This window comes from Cibotium barometz, chromosome 40, assembly GCF_041138505.1.
Source record: "Cibotium barometz isolate CiBa-2024 chromosome 40, ASM4113850v1, whole genome shotgun sequence".
Classification (NCBI taxonomy): Eukaryota; Viridiplantae; Streptophyta; class Polypodiopsida; order Cyatheales; family Cibotiaceae; genus Cibotium; species Cibotium barometz.
Window position 1 is genome coordinate 12,427,415 of NC_141085.1, and position 24,076 is coordinate 12,451,490.

General features: G+C 41.5%; 1 non-coding gene across 1 annotated transcript; it reads left to right on the top strand.

Annotated features, from left to right (window-relative positions):
- Window positions 1–20,739: 20,739 nt before the first annotated feature.
- On the top strand, window positions 20,740–20,811 carry TRNAT-CGU (transfer RNA threonine (anticodon CGU)). The gene has a single exon. It is a non-coding gene; the product is annotated as a tRNA-Thr (tRNA).
- Window positions 20,812–24,076: the final 3,265 nt, after the last annotated feature.

A 24,076-nucleotide genomic window follows, 5' to 3' on the forward strand; every position in this document is an offset into this window, starting at 1 on the left:
TGATTTTACCTTCAAGTTTAGCTTGATTCTTTATTGGCAGTGAAGCCCCCGACCAATCAATTGGTCCACCAAGAGGAGAAGAGAAACTCCAAGAGTTGTTGTAGAGAGAGAGAGAGAGCTCCAAGCTCTCAAGAGAGAGAAAAATTTAAAGGATAATAGAAAATATGATTATTTTAATATAATACTGGCATAGTATAGCTCTAATATTTTATTACAAATGATTGAGGGTCTATTTATAGGTGAGGGAGACCACTAACCAAGTCCAACTAGGCTCTAGAATTTTCCAGGCTCAGTTTGACTTAATTTGGACAAGATTTGGACTAGTTTGGCTCCCTTTTTGATTTGGTTTGATCCAGGAGAGAGGAGAGATAAAAATATCACAATTTTTTTGAATTAAAAACCCTTCCACACATGTGAAAGAGGTGCCTACCTCAAGAGTCCCCCTTTCCTTATACCAAGGTGTCAAAAATGCATCATTATTCTAAAATATCTCATTTTTTTAGTAATATCTCATAATTTTTAACTAATAAGCCTTGTACTCAGTCAACTCTTCATCTTATGTGAGCATTTACTCATTTTTGGGTATTGTCTTTTATTCTTTGGATTTATCTCATCCCAACACTTGGATTAATCCAATTGGCCCATTGGAATCTTAATTGGACCATAATCTAATTTTTTTAAAATGTAGACCCTTAGACTAAGGTCCCTTATACTATCTTCAATTAATTTCTAATGCATATTAGAAAGTTTATTTTGAATTTGTGTTTCAGGGGAAACCATTTTAGACACTAGGAGGATTTTTATATCCAAAGATATCTCAATTTTAGATTATCTCTCTCTCGATATTTTCTCTCTCTAGGCTAAAACAGGGTAAAACAAGATCTTTCTTTTATTTTAGAGAGGGGAATAATTACAAGAAAAGAAGGGGAGGCTCTTACACCTTTACACCTCAAAAGCTAGAGGGAGGAATCTTACAATGGCACTTGAAGTAGAATAAATGTAATAAGGTAATATTATGCTATCCGTTAGAAGTTAAAATTTTTTGTAAAAAGAAAATTAGTATTTGTTATTTTGGATTTTGAAGGAGGTTGAAGATGGTTAGGAGCTGTATATACGTGAGTTTGAACCAAATTCGTTCAGCTTCGAATTTTGGATGCAACACGTGTGTCTCGCCCCATGATTGTTTACGGACAAGGGCTTGCATTCAAAAATAAATTGTTGTTAATTTATTAACAGAGTTCTTTAATGAAAATGGAATCAAAATATTTGAAAGGGTTGAAAATGAGGAGGAGCACAGAGAATTCCATGGTAGAATCCACTTAGATTTGAGTAATAGAGTAACTTTTCATTTCCTCAAAATGTTAAGCACCCAGCAACTATGGTGGTATATTCTGGAGATTGTACTCTTCACTCATAGGAGCCCTTTCTTATGAGTGCATTTTTTATGGTGCACTGATTTGGAAATGTGAGGCATCAAGAAAGCTTGGACAATATGTGGGCAAACACTATTGTGCAAGTAGGAATATCTCTTTACTTGGAAAACCCTCCTTCTGCATTGCTTGAGTTGCTACTTGGTAATGATAATACAAGTAAGGAATACAGGAAGAATATACAGTCTTACATAACAATGCCTTGGCATTCGTTTCACTGGATGCTCACTTGGATAATCAGTTCACTGGGTGCTCACTTGGATAATCAGTTCACTAGGGAGGGAGGAGTATTCAATTTTCGAATCCATAGTACTATCTATCATCGTGTTGGTTTTGTAATACTTGATGAAACATGAGATGCGGCTTCTCAATTTTTCCAATTATATATGTATGATATGGAGCATGAATTAGAGAAGGCTTCATGGGATGCCTTCTTTAAATTATAACGTGCTTGAAAGATTGCAAACAATAATGTATGAACATAATCCATATGCCTATGCACTTCATACAACAATGAGAGAAATGTTACAGTCAAGTCCACTTGGAGATTTGAGAATGGTCATCACTGAAGCAGCAGGATCAACCTCAAGGCAGTACTTGGCTCCTACAGGAAGTGAGGCATCAACTATCATGTCGAGTCAAGGAGATGATTTTCACGTGGAGCATAGAGATATTCAAATAATGTCTCGCACAGGTGCTAAAAAAAATATCTAACTTACATTGTTCATATATGCCTCTATTATATGTTCTTCTATTTTCTCAAGGAGAGGATGGTTGGCATGTTGGAATTTCAGTCCATGGTAGGAATAGGCAAGGTTCAAATGAGGAGACAAAGATTGTAACTCAACGGTAATATTATGCATATAGACTATAGATAAGGGAAGATACAAATGCCTGCCTTCTGCACGATGGTCGACTTTTGCAACAGTACATTGTTGATGCATGTAATAGCATGGAAGAATCAAGATTAGTATGGATACGTAATAACCAAAAAGCATTGCGTCCTGAAGTATACCAAGGTCTTGCAGATATGGTTAATTTAAGTGATGGGGTCAATAGAGTTTTTGGAAGCATTGCTGGACGGAGGGTAGTTCTACCATCTACATATAATGGGGGCCTCGATATATGCATCAATTATACCAAGATTCAATGGTAATGGTTAGGAAGATGGGTTAACCTGAACTCTTTATTACTTTTACTTGCAATCCTAAGTGGAATGAAATAGGCAATCCTAAGTGGAATGAAATAAGCAATGATTTATTGCCGGGTCAGGCTACCCAAGATCGACCTGACTTGACGGCAGAGTCTTTTATGAGAAGCATAAGGATATGATGCACTTACTAGTGAAAAAATCATTATTTGGAAGGGTAGTGGGATTTATTATTATTATTATTAAATTTTAAAAAAGAGGCTTGCCACAAATTCACATATATTGTTGATACTGGAAAGTGGATGTAAACTGACTAAGATTGCTCACTATGATATGTTGGTATGTACTGAACTTCCTAGTGATGTTTTCTGAGTTGTACAACATAATTAGTCACATTGTAATGTCCATGTACCACATGGGAAACTAAATATCCACTCCGCTTGCATGGTTAATGGGAGTTGCAAACATCGGTACCCTCAAAAGTTTTCTGAGACTACTAGTGTTGATGACAATGGGTATCCAACTTACATGCGGCGAGACAATGGTAGTTTCATCTAAGTAAAGGATCATAGGGTGGATAGTCGATGGGTTGTCCATACAATCCTTTTCTCTCTATGAGATACAAAGCCCATATTAACATAGAAGTATGCTCTACTATTACAACAGTGAAGTATTTGTATAAGTATGTATACAAAGGACATGATAGAGCTACTATAGACTTGCAAGATACACATGGGGTTATTGACGAGGTTAGTCAATATTTGGATGCACAGTACGTGTCCACGTCACAGGATGCTGACGATTATACCAATATGATTTGCATGATGAAAAACCTGATATACAAAGGTTGCATGTTCATCTCCCGATGTAGAACAATGTGATATTCAATGACCATGATGATTTGCGTGATGTAATTAGTTGTGACAAAAACCAAAGAACTTCTCTCATCGAATGGTTCAAAGTTAATCAATTGCATGCGGATGCAAATAGCTTGTTGTATGTTGATGTCCCTTGCAACAAGTAGGTGTGGAATACAACTCTTTGATCATGGAATAATAGAAAAAGGAAAAATATGATTGGATGTATGTATAATGTTAGTCCGATGAGTGACAAGTGAGCAATATTACCTATGCATGTTAATCATAGTGTGCAAAGGCTGTAAATCTTTTGAGGATGTACGAATAGTGGGACATTTGGAGTCTAAATAGTTGTCAATTCAAGAGCATTTGATACTATACTTGAGGCCGTTTCTTCGAACCAGGCTGGTGTATTTTTTCTTAATGGACCAGGTGGATCTGGCAAAACATACCTTTATAATGCCTCACTATCTTGATTACGTGGAGAGAATCAAGTTGCATTAGCGTGTGCATCATCTGGAATAGCTGCATTGTTACTTTCAAAAATGGTCGTATATCACCCTCACGTTTTAAAATCCCATTGGTTCTCAATGCTTCTAGCACATGTGGTATCAAAGCCAATAGCCCATTGGCTAAGGTTAATCATTTGGGATGAGGCTCCAATGATGCATTGGTATGTATATGAATTATTGGACTATACATTAAAAGACATTATGCAAAGTGATATAGTGTTTAGTGGGAAAGTTATGCTCTTTGGTGGTGACTTCAGACAAATTGTATCCGTTGTGGCAAAGAGATCGCGTGAGGATATTGTTGATGCAACGTTTTGCTGGTTACATATTTAGAGATATGTTAATGTTTTAAAGCTCACCCAAAACATGCGGGTCAAACAGAGTGCTTTTGATTGTATAGAATTAGAATTTGTCAAATGGACTTTACAAATTGGAGATGGCTCTATAGGCCATCCAAACAATCAAGGCAGAGTGGTAATTCCACCATGAATGTTGATCCATGGGAACTGAGCCTTGAGTTTGGTAGAATGGGTATGCAAAGATCTTCAAAGAGTGGAGGATTATGCATGCTTCTTCAAAGACTGTACTATTCTTGCACCATGAAATCTAAGAGGTTGATGAGATTAACGAACTAGCCTTGAGTGCATTACCCAGTCTTGAAAGAGAATATCTCAATGCAGATTTGGTTGTTTCTTTTGAGAATGACAGGATATTGTATCCAATTGAGTACTTGAATAGTTTGAACTTAGGTGGTGGCTACCCTCCTCACCGCTTGCTTCTAATATTAATGCTCCTATCATGTATGTTGCACCATAACTTAGACAATCGATGGTGGGAACTTTGTAATGGTACCAGATATATATGTAAGCAAATTCACTCAAAGGTGATAGAAGTAGAAATCATTACAAGTACAAACATTGGAGACAAGGTCTTTATTCTAGGATAACATTCTTACCAACTATGCACTTGCCTTTTGACATGAGAAGGAGACAATTTCTTGTGAGGCTAGCTTTTGGTATGTCAATAAATAAGCACCAAGGATAAACATTAAGTGTGTTGGGACTTTATTTGGCCACACAAGTATTCACACGTGGATAATTGTACGTTGCTATGTTACGTGTTAGATCATTTGATGCAGTGAAAGGGTGTGTAAAGCATTCTATGAAACACGAAAGCAGCATAGAAGGTTCAAACAAAGTCTTCACAACCAATGTTGTCTAAAAAGAGGTATTGCAAATAGCATACACAGAAAAATTTAAATGTAATCTATGCCCAAAAGGTAGAGAAGGAGCTATTGATGCAGCAGCCTACAAACACGAGAGACTACATTCATAGATATCTCTGTAGTATTAATGAAGTAAGCATTTGAAGGAGAATGTTTGTAAAGATGTGACATATGCAATCGATGTTATCTTTCAGTAAGTGTGCATGATTTGAAGTTGATTGATGTTTCTTTTAGAATGAAAATTATTATATTGTGATGTGAAGACATGATGTTAAAATTCCATCTATTTATCTCTCACATTGAAGCTATCCTTGCCGGTAATATTGAATTGATGTGTATAAATCTGCTTACATTGTGTGGATTAAATGGTTGACATTGAGGTAAAGCCACCACATAGATCCACAATATTGAGTGTCTCATCATTGCTCAAGGGATGGTTCAAAATTGTTGAGGGCTAAGGGGCTCGGTGAGTTCTGCTTATTTTTTTAACATTTGGATAAGTAAATGTTTTGCTTTTGACTTGCTTTTATATACAATGGCATTATTTATTTTTCTTGCTTGGCTCGAAATATTGAACGTCCATAGAGAGAGAGAGAGAGAGAGAGAGAGAGAGAGAGAGAGAGAGAGAGAGAGAGAGAGAGAGAGAGAGAGACCTTAAAGTCTTATGTAAATGATTAGTGTAGTGAGTGTCATATTTGATATCACGAGTATATTACTTAGGATGGATGTGGCAAGGAGATCATTTTCATTTGTTTATGGTGATGTACAAGATATTGAAGGTATTTTTCTCGACGGTTGGCTATAATATACGCATCATGGTTTTTCATAATCTATTTAATATTCATGGCTCAATTGTAGACCCTTCACTTTGGGAAGGACAAGTAATAATATCTCTAATTATCGAACTATTAGAGAGCATCGATGTTTTACGGTATATATAGAAACTTGCTTCATTAGGACTTGTTTGGGGTCTTCTTGGGCCCTTTAATTTGCCCCAAGCCTAATGACAGTCATTAAGGAGTGGTGCAATGGGAGAAGGCCATGTGGAGAAAAATGCTGGGTTTCCCTGCCCCTAATATGTAGGGGTCAAACTTGAATCATACCATTTTTTTTAAAGAAATTGGGCTGAAAAATGCAAAATCTTTCAATAAAATCAAATTTCCCACCTTTTTTTAATAAAGACAACTCAAACTGGCATAAATGACCCCACCTCAAAAAGTGGGCTAGGGCCAAAAACGCCCCCCATCATTATCCCTCATTTAAAGCTACTTTTCCCTCTCCCCACTCCCTCTTCCTCTCTCTAAAACTAGCAATTCGGTTTTGAGTCTCTCTCTAACTAAAAGAGTTTTTTTTTGGCCTCCTCCCTCCCCATTCTGCCTTCCCCTTTCCTCCTAAAGTTAGATCTATCTTTCTGTGCCTTCTTGGCTATGGAAAGCTTGGAAAACACTCCACTTTTTCCCCCATTCTTCACTCTCCTCTTGGCTATGGAAAGCTTGGAAAACAGTCCACTTTTTCCCCCATCAAGTCCATCCTCTCTTGCTTGCACACATTCTTCACTCTCCTCTTGCTAGCTTATATACATTCTTGACTCCTCTTGCCAACTTATATGCTCTGCTAGCATTAGGTTGCAGAGATCTTCTTGGCTATGGAAAGCTTGGAAAACAGTCCACTTTTTTCCCCATCAAGTCCATCCTCTCTTGCTTGCACACATTCTTCACTCTCCTCTTGCTAGCTTATACACATTCTTGACTCCTCTTGCCAGCTTATATGCTCTGCTAGCATTAGGTTGCAGAGATCTTCTCACACACCTACAACTTCATAGCATTTAGCTTAATCGGTTAGCCAAGCACAATGAGTCACCGACCTCGTTCAAGGGTGGAGTTCTTTAGCAGTAGTAACGAACAAGACGACACTGGCTTGTGGGTTACAAGCACCTTTGCAAAAGGAATGTGGGTGACGATGCGTCCAAGCACAAGGGGAGCCCACAAAGTCTCTCGCAGATACATAGGGTTAAAGTCACACCATTGGAAGGGTCGCATAGTGGATCTCAAGCAGGGGGCTGACGGAAGCAAGCAGGTGATGATGCAACACGTGTACAAGGCATCGCAACTCCGTATTGATAATGCCAATCACAAACGCTTTCCTGCAAATTGTAAGTTTTATTTGTGCTTCTTGTTTTATGGGCTGCACTGAGACATGCTAATATCATTTCATGTTACTACGGAAGCTTGATTTTTTCAAGTGTGTTCTTGTAATGTTCTGTGCATACATCTTTCCGTCGACATTTGTGGAATGGGAGCCTTTAGAGGCCCTTTCTGGAACCTTTGAGGCGCACCACTTTGAAATCGGCAAGCTACTATATACTGGTTGTTCGGCATCAGAGCTTTTAGAGCGCTCAGTTTTCTTCTTTTATGCAGAGTATATTGTACCCACGTCACTCTACGGAGGCTCCCTACACCAAGTCTCACGAACCATGATTGGCCAAAGCCCAACAATACTTTGGTTGCACTAACCAGACGTCGGATTGAGATTGATGTGTGCAATGCAATGAAGTGCACCTATGGGTCACATCGTGCGACTCTCACGTTCTTCATGCCTTTACATTTGTTTGTGTTTTTGTTCAAGGAGGCTGATGTTCACCGGACTCCTACAATGTGGATTGCAAAGGGAGGCACAGTAATGAGTGCCTTTTTGCCACCTTCGTGGGATTTGAAGGTTATTCAACATCAGGGTGACAAGATAAAGTGCATGGTGGTGTCGGAGAAGATGGTCGTTCGGTACCAGCTTGGAAAGCAACAACTCTCTATTATCTTTCCTTACAGACGTTGGAAGCTGACTGGAGGCGAATGGCAAGCACTCGATTCGGACATCAACGATGCAGAACAGCTTGATGTACATGTTAGCACGCAAGCTGATGTGTGGGATATCATAGTAAATGCTGATTGGAATATGGCGAACCTAAGGGAGTACTTAGGCCTTAGGTTTGCACTGATGAAAGGTGACTTTTCATTTGTGATTGATAACACACCTCTACGTAAGAGGAAAGAGGCATCTTACTTTTGTAAAAGCATTCCCTTCCCTAGATGTATCCATATCAAGCAAGCTATGTAACAGATTTTGAGAGATTAATTCAAAACAATTTTGGCTACTCGCAATTTGCGTTCAATTTTGTGCACTTTTAAGTTATGTCGCGTGTTTTTATTTTTTTGGAGGTTTTAAGTGAATTTTTAAACATAAAAAAAGTTTTAAAGACCTCTTTATGTCACTTTTGGCCACTTTGAGTTCATCTCCTCACTCTCGGCATCTTTGCGGTCCCCTCACCTTCTTCGCTACTCAAGCATGGCCACCCCCGCCCAAGCTCTCCTATCTCAATTGCACAAGCTTGACCTCGGTCACTTGATCGAGAAGCTTGCACCCATCTTTCAGACATCTATTGACATGGAAGGCACCGCCGAACTCCATAATGACGTGTTTGGGGCGTTCACTAGCTACATGGACACATACATGGCTGAATATTGTGTCAACTTTGAAGACGAGGAGGGGACTTGGGTGCTTGTGGATCTTATCAAGCATACCTACAAAGCGGACAAAAATTTCAGGTTTAGGCTTGCAAGATTCCTCAAAGGCCTTAGTAGCACATATCTAAGGGAGGAGGAAGAAGATAACATGGTAGATCTTGGAATGGGCAACATCGGCACAAGTTTTTTGAGGTGGGACATGACTCTTGCCCTCCTGATCTTGGAGGGAACAGAGAAAAGCAAGGGAAAGAGGAAGGTCACTCCTCCAAAGAAAGCCACACCTTATCTCTTGATCAAGGAAGCTGACCCAAAGGAGGAGATTGTCACCGAGTTGTCACCCCAGTGCAAGAAGCATCTCTTGCACTTGTGACTCTAGCGGAAGAGCCGCAAGCTGAGGCTATGAAATGGGACATCGAAGGGGACGATGTCATGGATGAAGTTCCAGAGCTCGAAGTGCGAACTCTACACCCCATCATAGTAGAAGGTGTAGAGTTCTTATTTTTGGATGACATCGCCCATGTCCTTGGGCTGCACCAGGATGAAACTCTCTCAGTCATTGCTATGTACGCGGGCATGCGAGACACACAACAGCCGTCCAAAGATGATGACATCCGCATTGACTTCAGTTCCGCAGATGTCACAAAGGTGCTTGCGCTCCCGGAAAATCATGCCTTAATAGAGTCCCTTGTGGCAGAGGCTCTTGTACAAATATCCCAGTGCAAGGATTTCTACGAGAGTGTGCCAGAAACTAGCTTTGCCCCTCACAAGCCGCTTGCCATTTCGGATTCTGTCAGCCTCGGGAGCATCAATATTAGTGATGCAGACCTTGCGGATCATGATGATGCCACTGAGGTAGTACACCCAATTTCTTCCCTTCTTAATTTGTAATTTTTTGAAGTCAACTCATTCTTCTATCTACTTTGTAGACTGCAAGAGAAATGGACTGGTTCGCAAGCCGAAAGGGTGGAGCACGAAAGGAGGTGGAGGGGAAAGATGCTGCGCTATGGCACTACATCTCGAGCTTCAATGCCGAGATGCTTTGTGTGATTCACAACGACTTTTCAAATGATGCGCAAGTTGAATTTTTGAAGTGCAGAGCCCTAAGCGCCATCCTGTCTGAAGCCCCTATAGCCCAAAATGCCCATAAATGTATTCTTGTAAATAGGGAAGCAGCTATCTATAGCTTTGGTGATAAAAGTGCAGGGTCTTTCCTAGGATTTTGTGGCCTTAGCCTTGGACAAGGCATCACTGATGATGCCAAAGAGATAGCCGAACGCATTGGTGACAAACCATCAGTAAAGACTCTCACCCACGAGGCTTTCACCAAGCTCATCAAGCGAGTTGACTAGATCCAATGTACTCATTTGCCTTTTGTGAAAATCAAACAATTAATGACATCAAGATGTTTTTCGAGCTGATTTTAAGTTTTATCTTCTTGATGTGTTTATATGTTGTTGTCGTGTCCTATCATGATGTTTCAATCAATTTTTGTGAACGCTCATCTGCCACCACCCGTCCGACTTTGGCTCGACTCGACGGGCCGATTTCTCCTGTGTATGGCCCCAAAAGGGTAGATCAGATGTGCGGGGTGCGCCGGGGCCGACGGGGGGGGGCGGTGGTCGCGCCGTGGAACCTGTGTGCCACGGAGCAACTTTTGCCTGTTTGACCAGTGCGCCGGGGCCGACCGGGGGGGGGCCGGTGGTCGCGCCGTGGAACCTGTGTGCCACGGAGCGACTTTTGCCTGTTTGACCTGGGTCGCGCCGTGGAACCTGTGTGCCACGGAGCGACTTTTGCCTGTTTGACTTTTGCCTGTTTGACCAGGTCAAACAGGCAAAAGTCGCTCCGTGGCACACAGGTTCCACGGCGCGACCACCGGCCTCCCCCGTCCGGCCCCGGCGCACCCCGCACATCTGATCTACCCTTTTGGGGCCATACGCAGGAGAAATCGGCCCGTCGAGTCGGGTGGTGGCAGATGAGCGTTCACATGAGGTCGAATGTACGTAGCGACAACAATTACATGCAAAAGACTACAATTACCTTGACAAGACGACAATCACTTGCAATAGAAAATAACTTTTTTGAAAATAGACATGGTTTTTCATTAATCAAATTGAGATTACAAAACACGGATTTGTTGCATTACAAAGGCTTCCCCTATCTAGTGAAAGAGAGCGTCCTCTCCACGGATACGCCTAGCTAGACGAAGATCAGATGGCTTCAAAGTGACACGTTTTGCATGCACCATGCACAAAACCGCGTCTTGGAAAAGCGAAACCAAAATATCCTCGGCGGCGCTGGTTGTGGATAATCTCTTTGACGAGACGCCCAAAAGGTGCCTTCGGAATAATTGGTGTGCAGGTCTTCTGATATTTGCGAATTTCTCTAAGGGCAACTGTCCCTGGTCTCCACCTTTGCTTCTTCTACATTGTTGGGGGGCGGTGGTGCTTGCGCATGGCGAGTCCAAGCTGGCGTGTCATTTTTGAACTTTTGTCGCTGCTCTTGGAAGTTATCGGAAGGGGGTTCTGTGCGTTTAGGAATGGTTTTCCCCTTCTTAGCCTTTGCAGGTGTTGGAGTTTTCTTTGCCTTTGCAGATGGAGTCTTCTGAGCTGCTCTCTGCTCTGCCTCCTTCCTTACTCGCTCCTCTTCATCTTTCCTTTCTTTTTCCTCACGAAGCCTCCGTGTGTTTGCTGCCCTGGCTTCTCGTTCAAGCTTCTGTCTCTTATTTTCTACTTCCTCAGCTGAGAGTTTTCTCTTTCCTTTACCAAGTGCACGAGCCAAGACTCTGTCTAGCATTGCATTGAGAATCCTATTACTCGTCGGGCAGGTGCTCCCTTTCTACTGTGTCTTCATTTCTCCTCTTTGTATATTCTGCTCGAAGACTTTGTATAGCCGCTTCCAAAATTGTGTCATCTTCGTATCCGGCCATTCTCGCAGGTCAGCAACAAATCCGCGAGCTTTTTTGTTAAGCCAATCCTCCTCCGCAGCAAAGAATGCTAATCTTCTCTCGTTGCTTGCGGCGGCCTGAGCTTCTTCTACAGCCTTCTTATCTGCCTCCGCCTTCCTAACTGCCTCGTCTTCTTCCGCCTTCTTGGCAGCCTCATCGTCCTGTGCTTTCTTTGCTACCTCGTCCTCCTCCTGTGTTCTGACGGGCTCTTCGGCTTCTTTTCTTGCTCTCTCAGCTGCCTCCATGTCCTCTGCTTCTTTCTGTAATCTCTCCGCTTCTTGGCGTTCTTGGGCTTCTTGGGCCTCTCGCTCAAGCCTCACACGCTCAGCTTCCAGATCCATTTGGGCTTGTGGGTAAATGTTTGGGATTTCAGTTCTATGTGCCACCGGTAAGGGCCCAAGGTCTTTGAAAATGTCATCCTGCGTATTGGAGGGAGGATCATTTGGGGGCTCCATGTGCGTGAGATATTAGTGCACGAGCAAGAGAGAGAGAGAGAGAGAGAGCGCGCGAGAGAGTCAAGGGGAGAGGAAGAGAGAGAGCTCACAAGTCAAGACTTTTAAAAATGACTATAAAACTCACTGATATTTATAGGGGGCCAAAATTACAAAAAAGTCAATTTACAATGAACGCGCCAAAAAGTGGCGAACAAGAATTGTTGGGTGGGTAACCACACGCGGCCATTTCTTAGTCGACCACTATGCCATTGCCTCGCTCTTTCACGTGCCATTGACACATTGCACCCTTCTCTTTCGCCTTGCACCTACCACCTTCATGATTTTGCGCCTCAAAGATAAATTTCCGGCTCGCTTTTGGGCCTTTCTCCCAGTAAGTGCACGGTAAAACCAATTGAACATTTCCTGAAACGCATTGCTGCGAACCTTGCCACCGCCATGACTCGTGTTCTTAAAATAGGCGGCCTTGGCTTGGTAATGTGATCGTTCCATGCCTTGGTTGCTCCAGAGTGCAAGAGACCCATATTCATCTAGAAAGAAGGAACTGTGCGCATAGAGAATATGCATGTAGTGTGTTATATGAGTTTCCCCCCAAGCATCGATCATTTCTTCTGTGAATCTGTCAATCGAATTCTTGAATGTAGCTATCTCTGCTTCATCAAGATACGGGCGCTCAAGAAGCCTCATCATCTCATCACAAGCTTCCCACACATGTGCACGCTTCAATCCTAGTGTCACCTCATTGCCTCGATAGGTTGTTACATCACATGTGCACGCTTCAATCCTAGTGTCGCCTCATTGCCTCGATAGGTTGTTACATCACAAATCTGCTTCCATAATTCAAAATGTGTATGGCTTTGAGCCTCACCATAGTTTGAGAGCAGGTGTCTTGCTTTTGCACCACCCATACATATCTTATTAGGGTTATCTTGGGTACTTGATGGGTTTTTGCGATCCTTAGAGAGGGTGACAGCACCTGCGTGAAGCCCCACGGATGATAGAACAACTTCAAGCTCTTGGATGCCCTGTTCTCGCCGTGACTCTGGCTCCATGTTCCAAGCATAATTGATGTGGAGCATCAACAATTTATCCAGAATTCTAAGTCTTGCGTGCAAGGTACACACATGTACTCGCGACAGTGGAATTGAAAGAATAGGGTTCCAAGTAGCATCCTCCTCTGCGCGAGATGGTGCCTTGCTTTGATTGCAGCTCATAATTCCATTGAGCCAGACGTGCATACCCTTCCCTTTTTGTAATTGATTGGAGCCCTTTGCACTTGCCTGCTTACGACCTTTCACCTTGGTTGCTTGTTTGGCCTTCCCCACTGCGACACTTGGCATCCTTGGATGACAACAAAAGATGCATGGAAACAAAGTGTTAGCACCGCTTTTAGTTCCCAACATGCATTTGAGGGTCTTGAGATCACCACCAAGGTGCCACTCTATTTCAAAGTGACCAGTGCCAGGCACATGCAAGACTTCACCATTTGATTGCCTGTGTATCACTCCTTGAATACCTGTACGGGTGAAGTACCACCTCAGACTGTCATGGTCCTCGTGCGGAAGGGTCCCAACCGCCTGCCACCATATGTTCTTCTCAGAATGCACTCCAAAGTAATCTTGCTTGCGTCGCTTTGTGTGCAAGTTATTCTCCGCATCACCCGTTTCATCTTTGCCGTCTAAGCTCTTTCGCTTCAATGCCCTGCTCATGAGTGTCAGACTTGTACGTTCCACCCTTTGGCCCTTTACAACCTGACATTCATCCAATTTGAGGACAAATATAGCCTTTCCATCCGTCTCCTCTAATGTCATATCATAAAATTGAATCATAGCTCGTTGAAGCGCCTCCACCTCGACGTAAACATTGTTAAACTTGTTGTAAGCAAAATCTTTTGAATTTGACATTGGCATGCTACCATCCACCCATCTGTAGCCGCCGAGCAAGTCGGCAATATTGTTGTTTGCTGACTTCCTTGCCATAACTATACTGTATGGTGTTGGAAGTATAGATCATGTCATTCCTTTGCCTCGTAGACGTGCTGTGATGCAAGTATACAAAGCCCTATATCCCTTATCACTGATACTTGCTGTGTCGCACATAGTGAGCATGTCAACGGGACTGACAATCTGCTCGAATTCCTTGAGAAAATACTTTTGAATCCTATCACACAATGCACCATTTACTGGATTGGTTATCATATTGATTACTTTTTGCTCTGGAATAATGTGCTCAAGGATAGACTCCTCAGTATTGGAACAACCTAATATTGCTTTAGCACATTCCCTGGACATCACATAGTTCAGAGTCAATGACATAACTATATGAAAAAGGAATGTAATGCTAGTTTTGAAGCTGTGATTACCTTGTTTGACGCACACGTCGCTTGCGAGCCCCCCCATCTTTGGAAAGAAGACTCAGAGGCTTGCGCTTTCGCTGCCTTGCATTATATCCCACGGGGAGGTGAGTGAAATGATCAACACGTCGGCGAAGGTTCCGAGTTGAGTTTCGAAGACGGAGATAGTTCTCTATAGCTCGATCCCTGCTTTCCACACCTTCATCAAGCTTCATCTTCTGCTCTGCATCCTCCTTCTCTAGATCCTTGACTCGAGCCAGCATATGTTCCTTTGTGGCCATGAAAGTTGACGCACATTTTTCCTTTTCTGCCTTGCATAATTTTAGAAGCTTCCTGAGGTGATTTTGATTTGAGAGTTCCTGCAAGTACAAAGAATAGAGCCTCTGACAGTACCCTAAGAAACCATTATAACCATCACCCAAGAAGCGTACGACCTGCGTGATATTATGAAAAGGGGGAGGTGCACCAGTCTGTGGATCAAGGGGATAAATGCTTCTATCAGTCCAAAGATCAATGGCTTTTGCACCTTGAAGTCGTAGCACCTCAGCAGGAATACATTCCTTCGTTTGATTACTTCGCATTGTGGCATACTCCTCGTCTAAGTCCACGTGCAAGCGAAACTTTGATTGCTTGTTGGTGATGTCCCGTAGAGCCATTGTACCTAGCAAATGGAGATGGAGATGTAGATGGATACAGAGATGGAAATGTGGATGGTGATGGAGATGATGGAGATGGTGGATGGAGGTGGAGGATGGAAATGTGGATGGTGATGGAGGAGATGAAGATGGAGATGGTGATGGAGATGGAGGTGGAGGAGATGCAGATGGATACAGAGATGGAAATGGAGGCCTTGAGGAGATAGATATGGAGAGCTTGCTAGTGATGGAGATGGAGAGCTTCAGCTTGCAAGGATGTGTAGATCTGTACCTTCACAGGAGGGGATGGTGAGCTCTTCCATGAGAGCTGGTGGAGAGGATGATAGATATGGAGAGCTTGCTAGTGATGGAGATGGAGAGCTTCAGCTTGCAAGGATGTGTAGATCTGTACCTTCACAAGAGGGGATGGTGAGCTCTTCCATGAGAGCTGGTGGAGAGGATGATGGAGTAGGAGGTCCAGATTTGCAGGCCATGGCTCCTAGAGAGAGAAAAAGAAGCCCTTATCCAAGTAAAACACCCTAAACGCGTTTTAGAGAGAGAGTATAGAGAGAGAGTGGGATCTGTAGCACCTCCAAAAAGGGAGGGAACAAAGTGACGTAAATTTTCAAACATTCTTTGTGAAAGGTACTTCACTACAAGACAAAAAGGCAGTTAGGTCCATATTCCTTCCCAAGGACAGAAGATCTAATGATTAGATCACCTTTTGGCCTATTTTCTTTTTTGTAGAAAAGGAAAAATGCATTTTCAGGCCTAGGCCACTAGCTTGGTCAAAGCTTGATTAGCATTTTAAGCATTTCACTAAGTGTCCAAATAAAAGGGCCCAAGAAGACCCCAAACAAGTCCTAATGTTTATGTAGCTTTTGTGTTTTATTTAAATATTTTAAATTATTATTGATACATTCTTTTTGAAATAGGAAATATCTTTATTTTTTAAGAACCTAGATAATTGCTAGGTTTGTATGGTCGAGACACTTAAAACGAGAACTTTGGGCTCCTTTGAAATTTAAAATCTAAGTTTGCGGATCAGCTTCATATACATGTAATGTTTGTAGACTATGAAAAGCCTAATAAGTTAGATTTTCAGTGCATAGGCACACCGGACATTACAGAATTTTTCGATTTGCTGTCTACAAGCCTGTTCAAACACCATTCGTCTTAAATATTGATCCACCAAATGAGTTTTGTAAGGTTTTATCTTTTTCCTTATTATTTTCCACGAAAATTATATCTTGCAATATCTAATGTTTATATTTTAAATATATTTTGGTAAATGGAGGCGAAGAGTATAGATAATCCAGTTGCTCGAAGATTGTTTCAATGCTTTGTTCAGGTGTGTTAAGATTGACAACACTATATGGGAGTGGAGTGCTAGATGTATATTTATGCCTAGTTAGTGCTTTATTCAAAGAAATGTAAAGGAGCTTCTACATGGATATATATGTGGCAAGCATGGTGTATTCATATATAGGTTGGCAAATTGAGGATCATGAGGCCCAAAATGGGCTTCAAATATAAGGCTTATCTCTACTCATCCCCTAGGATGAGCCTTTTATTTTTATGCATGCAAGAATACTTTTGCCCGTCTCACAAGGATGGGTCATGCCACTAGTATATGTAATCTAGAGCACTTGAGAAAGGCCCACATAGAATAGATGGACAAGGTTTTTAATTTATTACTAAAAAAATGATTTGCTATTAGTGTTTTTTTAAATTTACGTTTTTCAATCTTTTGCCTCCTCTTCTTCTTCTTCTTCCTATGCATATATGGCAAGCATATGGTGTGTTCATGTATAGGTTGGTAAGTTGAGGACCATGAGGCCCAAAATGGGCTTCAAATATAAGGCTTATCTCTACGCATCCCCATAATGAGTCTTTTATTTTTATGCATGCAAGAATACTTTTGCCGTTTTCTAATCTTTTGCCTCCTCTTGTTCTTCTTCCTGTGTATATGTAACAATCCCAATCCTGAAACCTTGAAAACTGAGCAGCAGGACGCTGAGCAGAAAAGCAAAAGGCGAGCTCAATCAGAATTCAAAACAGGTATTTCATCTCCTTATCCATATAATTTAGGGTTAGGGTTATCTTCTGTAGCAGTTTCTTCGTTTACTTTTCTGTTTTAAGGTTTCATTTTGTTTTCTAGGTCAATGAAAAACTGATTGCAATTTCCTCTAAGCTAGTGTCAATGAGCAGTATTTTTTATAATCTTTTTTAGGACTTTAGTAATCTTGTTTATATTTTTCAATTTTTGATAAGTTTTTCAGTTTTAGTTTCTTTGCATAAAGATTTTTTGGGCCATTTTCATTCGATTTTGAAAACATTCATTTTATTTTCAAGAGATTCCCTTGTGATTTTTGAATTTGCATTACTTTGCTTTTTGCATCTGATTTGTTGTATGTTGGGAATTTAGAAATAATGGTAGGTGAGGCTGATGTGTATGAAGAAAACATAGAAAATGTTATGGCCTCACCGAAATCATTCAGTGACATGGATAAGAGAATAGCAACCCTCTTACATTTGCAATAGTTGTTGCAGCAATAGGAGGAGGTGAATAGAGTCACACACAGTCACAAATGGTGATGTTGAGTTCAGGTGTGGCGTAGAAGAGCTGGCCTTGCCTCATGCAAATCTGATGCGCATGATCTGGGTATCAGTAGTAGTAGCAGCAGCAACAAGATGTCCCACCCTTCGTCGTGCAATGCTATGCATGATGAATCAGATGCCACTCAGCACTCTTGCATGAGAACGATCACAACTTGGATCCCTATAATGCTGCCCAATCCCATGAGTCAGATGTCCCATCACTCTAGATGATATTCATATCTTAGACCACCAGTAGAGTGATAATGAACACGAAAATACTGACCAGTTGGTGCAGGAGCAAAGAGAGGCAGCAGATGGTAGCCTTGTGGATGATCATTCTTCTGTACAACAGGAGAAGCCCCGCTCTAGAGTTCTCACCACCACATGGGGCGGCACAACGTGCTCATGAAATGATTACAATGGAGAGGCAGTCTCGGGAGGCCGAGCTGCATGCTACAAATCCAATGTGAAAGCTTTCAATAGCTTCCAAACTAGTTTGCTCATTTTCCATTAGCAAATTTGCAACACTATCCTTTTCTTTTGGTGTGCTCAAGATGGGCTCCATCCTCGGTCCATAACCACTTATTCTTTGCTTGGATAAGCTTGTACCTACTTATGCTCTTTGCCAAATGCAAGAGCCATAGGAATCAAAGTTCTACCACATAACAACCCTTCACAAATACGAGCATTCTTCCATGCTCAAACACCAAATTAGAGGAAAAATCACAAGAATACCTTCACAAATCTCCTTGGTAGCTTCTCCTTAATGATTACAACTCGATTTCGCATCTCCCATGATGCAAAAATCTCCACTTCAATTTTGACGATGGTGGCTTCATCGCATGTCCCTTGATGCAATCTTTAATTGGCAGCTTCTAGTCTCCATCTTCTAATGAAAATCTCTGATCTCAAATCCTCACAAATGCAATTATAAATGATAATATGAGTGTGCATATTAAAAAAAAATTCAAAATGCTAATACATAATGAAATGCTTAATCAAGTAACCTCATAAACAAGAAAACTATACATAGATATGCACCATGACCACCAAGAGCCCATCCTAGATCAGATACCATGTTAACAATCCTAATATGGGACTGATCATGGTGATAAGCACAAGATTAAGCATAAAATTAAGGTGGGTTAAGTGAGATGAGAGCTATCTAAATTAGAAGCCTAATTGTATGGTTCATTAAGATATGCAATAGAGCTATTGTTGAGTGTGCAATCTCTCTCTCTAGTCATGGAGTTTCTTGTGTGGTTTAATCCACCTTAATCTTATGCTTAATCTTGTGTGTATCACCACGATCAATCCCATATTAGGATTGTCAACAAAGCCAACTAGGTTGAACACGGAACGTGCAAATGCTCATGATGCAGCTCAAGGGAGGAGGAGGGAATACCAGCCTGTTGCTGGGCCGTTAGTCGGAGGGAGTCGAATCAGGAGAGGGGCTCCCTCAGAAGGTGTTTCAAGAGGTTGGCAAGGGATTACTACAGCTAGAAGAGTCACAGATCTTCAAACTATGGACGAGTCAACAGCTTACAATATGGAGCTTTTAAGGGCTTCTTGGAAGGTAGGGAATAAATTCTGCAAACTCTTACAAGATCCAAATTTCCTTGTGTCTCTCTTAGCAGGACTTACGACTTCCCAGTTGCATGGGACTTTACAAAGACTGCACAAACAGCTACTCCCCAACAGCAGCAGCAGCAGGCAACACAACAAACACGACAACCACGGCAAGCCCAGAATCAACAGCCGACTGTCATTCCACGAGCGCCCCCTCCACCTCCACAGCCAGTATGGCAGATGGAAGTACAACAGGGAACATGGCCACGTCCTTGCAGCAGGAAGTGGAGGGTATCAATGATTTGCGGACTGATGTTCGAAGCTGCAACAAAGGATGTCTGATTTTCAAAGGATGATGGAAACCTGTATAGAAATGTAATTGGATCTACAGCGGTCTGTGAGACAGGAACTGGCTGGTGCTCTTCATCGAATGTATGATGGGAAAGGTGGGTGCGTATCCAGATGAGGCGTACTGCATGTTTCAACGTAAGTATCAAATAATTGTCCTCTTTTTTGCAGCTGTCCCAGAAGAAGCCATTGATGGCTCCAACACTCTACTGTATCGTGTATAGTTGCCAAATATGTCTATTTGACCTTCTGCTGGACCTCATGTAATGGGCTGTGGATAAAGTTGTAGCATAACAAGCAAGGTTTTTTTGTAGTTCACGAAGCAATAATCTGGACCTTAATATGCTTACTTCCTCAGATAATGATTACATGTTACAATGCTATGTTACAAAAAAGATGGGAGAAAAGTTTGCTATGATGGAGTGCATTAGGCGATATCTGTCCAAGCTTATCTTGCCTTTAAAGGTGTGTGAAGACAATTATAACTTTGGATCCTCTTTAAGGAAGCAAAACCAGGGATCCTAATTAAGAATGTGCTTTTTCTGACATATTGGGCTTCTCAAGCTGCTAAGTATCTTGAAAATGGATGATGCTCCTCCTTGCCCCCACTAGCAGTTGTTTTGAATTGCCGATGAAAGCTAGGGCATGGGCTAGTGATCTAATAAAATTTAGAAAAGCTTATTCATTCATACTGATGAAACAAGGATGCCACTGTGTAATGAAACTAAGACCTTTTTAAATAAGTCGTTCTCTCCTCAACCCTGGACAAAAATGCCCCTTCAAAGCTTTTGGCATGGATGTATTCTTCCCATCTCCTTGTGTAATAATGGAGATGCCATCAAGCACTGCTGCAATGAGTGAGTACGTTACCACAGCTTGATACACTCTAAAAGTTTTAAAATAATATTGTAGGCAATTTTAGAGGAAGGAATCCCAATTTTGGAAATGCCATTTGCCTAATTCTGGACTAATTTTTTGGTGTGCATTGTAAAAACATTAATGGGAATTCCATAAATGGTCGATTTAATGTTTATTATTCCAGGCTGCATGGGGCGCACCAACGTCTTCGAGAAATAGTTCTTTTTGGAGAGGTTTATGTTAAAAGTTTTTATGTAAATTTACAATTGGAAACACTCTATACCTGCGCCTCCATAGCATAGTGGTAGTGCGTTCGCTTCGTAAGCGAAAGGTCGCGAGTTCGATCCTCGCTGGGGGCTTTTTGGGGCTTTCAACTCTTTTCCGTTGCATGGTGAAAAAAAAATGGAAGTTGCAATTACACTAGATGCTCGATTTCTTTTTTCTTACATGTAAAAGGCAAAATAAATATAAGTGTATACATATATTGTATAATAGTGAAATATAATAATTTCTATACATCTAACACTTATGTTTTATACATATATTGTATAATAGTGAAATATAATAATTTCTATACATCTAACACTTATGTTATTACCTTGACATCTATACATAGACGTCTATACATATGTACTTATATAATATTCACATTTCGTTGAGTGCATTAATGAATTGATGCGCACGCTACAATTTATCAATGCCCACATCATTTTGCTCATCGAACAGAGCCTCTTCTTGCTCTGGCTCTTCGCGCTTCTCTACGTCCTCAGAAAGTACCTTGCAGGTTTACCTTCTATATAGTAATCTCTAAAGAACACTTTTCTTATGTTGGAGATGTCAGCAAACTCTGGAGTCTTCAAACAATTCCAACCAGCGCTGGCTCTGCTCAAATCCATGCCGATATCGGCTTTCGGAATTATCCATTGTGCACTGGGAAAATACTTCCTGCTTCTCATCATTTTGAGGAGGGTAACTCCAAGTGTTACTGACCACTTGTTCAGTATATAATTCTTCATGTACACGAAAGCCCGCTCAAATACATTGACCGGGGTTAGGCACACTTGATTCTTGAGGTCACCCTGGCCAAATTATGCATACAAAGTTCTACCTCTAGACATCTCGTATGTTGAAACATCATGCGCATGTGGAATCGAAAGTGAGGCTTATGCAAATTCTCCAGACACTACCCTACCATGCCCTCAAATGTGTGCATTTTAATTTGACGTAGTGCGCCACGGCACATCACAATAGCCCCTGGCAGTTTGTTGACATTCCACATCAAATACTGCTTCACAGATTTTCCAACTGTATACTAGCAACCATTTGAAAGTGCAAATGGTGAACACGTGTGCACTCATGGCGGACAAACTCCACAAGGCAATCCCACAAAGAGATATCTACATCGTCGTTGCCAATCCCAAACATGATAGAAACCTCCAGCATCTTCAGATTACTTCGAGTTGGAAACTTAGGACATGGAGCTGCTACATCAGTTGCACGAGCAAGAGATGAAACAGAGAGATCGTCTACTGTCTTCCTCTTCGTTGTAGCACAGGAGTAAACCAACTGGTGACGCAGCCACACATGCAGGAAGAAGCTTGGCTCTTCTACGACTACACTGCCCTACAGAAGGAGACGACTCAGACATGGCGAAAATAACATGCAAACCAACCATTTGCCACTTCCATATAAATGCTACTCAAACGGACAGCTGCCAGCCATAGCAACACAACAGGAAGGCACCGACAGTCGAGGATACAACCTGTAGGAATTAATGCTATAATGCCCGCATGTGTGTGAACGCATGTGAGCAATGAACAGACACACGAAGAGGCACAACTCAATAACTATAAATAAATGTATTCTCTCATTAATAATTAACAACGATTCACAACTGTGAGCGCGTCTCCTTCTCCCTCTCGCTCTGGCTCTCGTGTATGCTGCAGCCATGGCAACACCAGCATGGCTGTAGCCTCCTCCCTCGACTTCCACATGGTATCATTGACTCCTTTCCTGGAGAGCCTGTGTGGGCCTGCATCGCATCCGCTACCTTCGCAAGCCAAGTACAATTTCTTACACGTTGACCACCGCCTACCTGCACGCTGCCAAGGATAGCTTTGGATGCCTCCACCAACTCCGCCAGCGCTGCACATTGGAACCCAACCCGGTCGCGTAGCATAGCGCTGCACATTGGAAGCCAACCCGGTTGCGAAGCATTTTTCCTCCCACACATGTCTTTTTGCTAACCAGCACTTAAACTTTTACACTTCTACCAGCCAAATTCAGCGCGTCACGCACACACTACCATATCCGGCTATTATCTCTTGCACGATTGACCACCACCAACCAATGCAGTATCTGCTAAAGTTCAATATTTTCCTTCAAAACACCACCCAAGACCTTCAGTACGAATCCGACCTCTCACTTCTCAATCAAAACACTCGTAGCCCTTGCTCCAAAGGTTTCTGCGTTCCCTTTCCTTTCTGCAAGGATTTCTTGCAACCTTTGGTCATACTGTATCGGCGGACTTCTAAAAGAAAGGAATCTTTGGCCATAAGCAGCTTTACATGGAAAATGAGGTAAAGTGACTGTTTTTTTTACAACAAACAATAACTTTTAAAAATTTTAATATTTTAGTTACAGTCAATCAAAATTTATTTGATTTAATAATTCACTCACATCACGAACATGCCTAAACATTCAGGCTATTCGTGAGCGCAAACATGCCTACTCTTTCATGCTATTTGCGTGCACACATAACATTTTATACAAAAATGATAAAAACTTTTCAAATAATAATAATAATAATGATTAAAAGATTAAAACAAACAAATAAATAACACAAATGGGCAAAGACCCACAAAAGGCAAAGACCTACCAAATGGGCAATGACCCATAAAACAGCCCAAAAAGTCGTGGCTAGTGTCCCAAAGAGGACGAAAACACATGAGGTGTTAACAATGATCATCTCTAAAGCCCAAAAGCGGCAAGGAATCCCCAAGAGGGAAACAAACACAATTGAGCCCGTTTGAGTGTCTGCAGCACCCACGTGGCCAATCCCAGAAAGAAAAAAAAAAACAAACTAAAACGCCGAAACTTGGCGAAGCCCAAGAGGCATGGAAACACAAAAGGGTGTTAATAAAGGTCACCCAAAATCTCTCTTAAAAAGGACAAATAGGTGTGACGCTATATCCTTAATAAGAATACCGCTGTCTTTGACAAGCTACCTTAATGTAGCCTCTGAGCGATGACAAATTAAACTTAATTGTACATACACACTTGTAAATAACATCATATCACATATATATTTTTGATAATTCAACTCATACTCATATATTAATTTCCTTTTGACATGTACAAATGCAACTACATTTCATTCCCTTTATGTGCTTGAGGGGGAGAGCTCAATGGATGGTTCAAGCTCACAAAGAGAATCAAAAGTGTTGCAGTTATAAAGCATCACCGACATCATTATTTCCAATGGAGTACCTAAAGTTGTCTTCGTCATCATCAACATCGACATCAACACTCATATACTTTTTAACCTTGTTCACCACATTCAATTGTTCACTCATGATGTAAACAAAATATATCATGTCTCATGCATTCACAATACATACATCA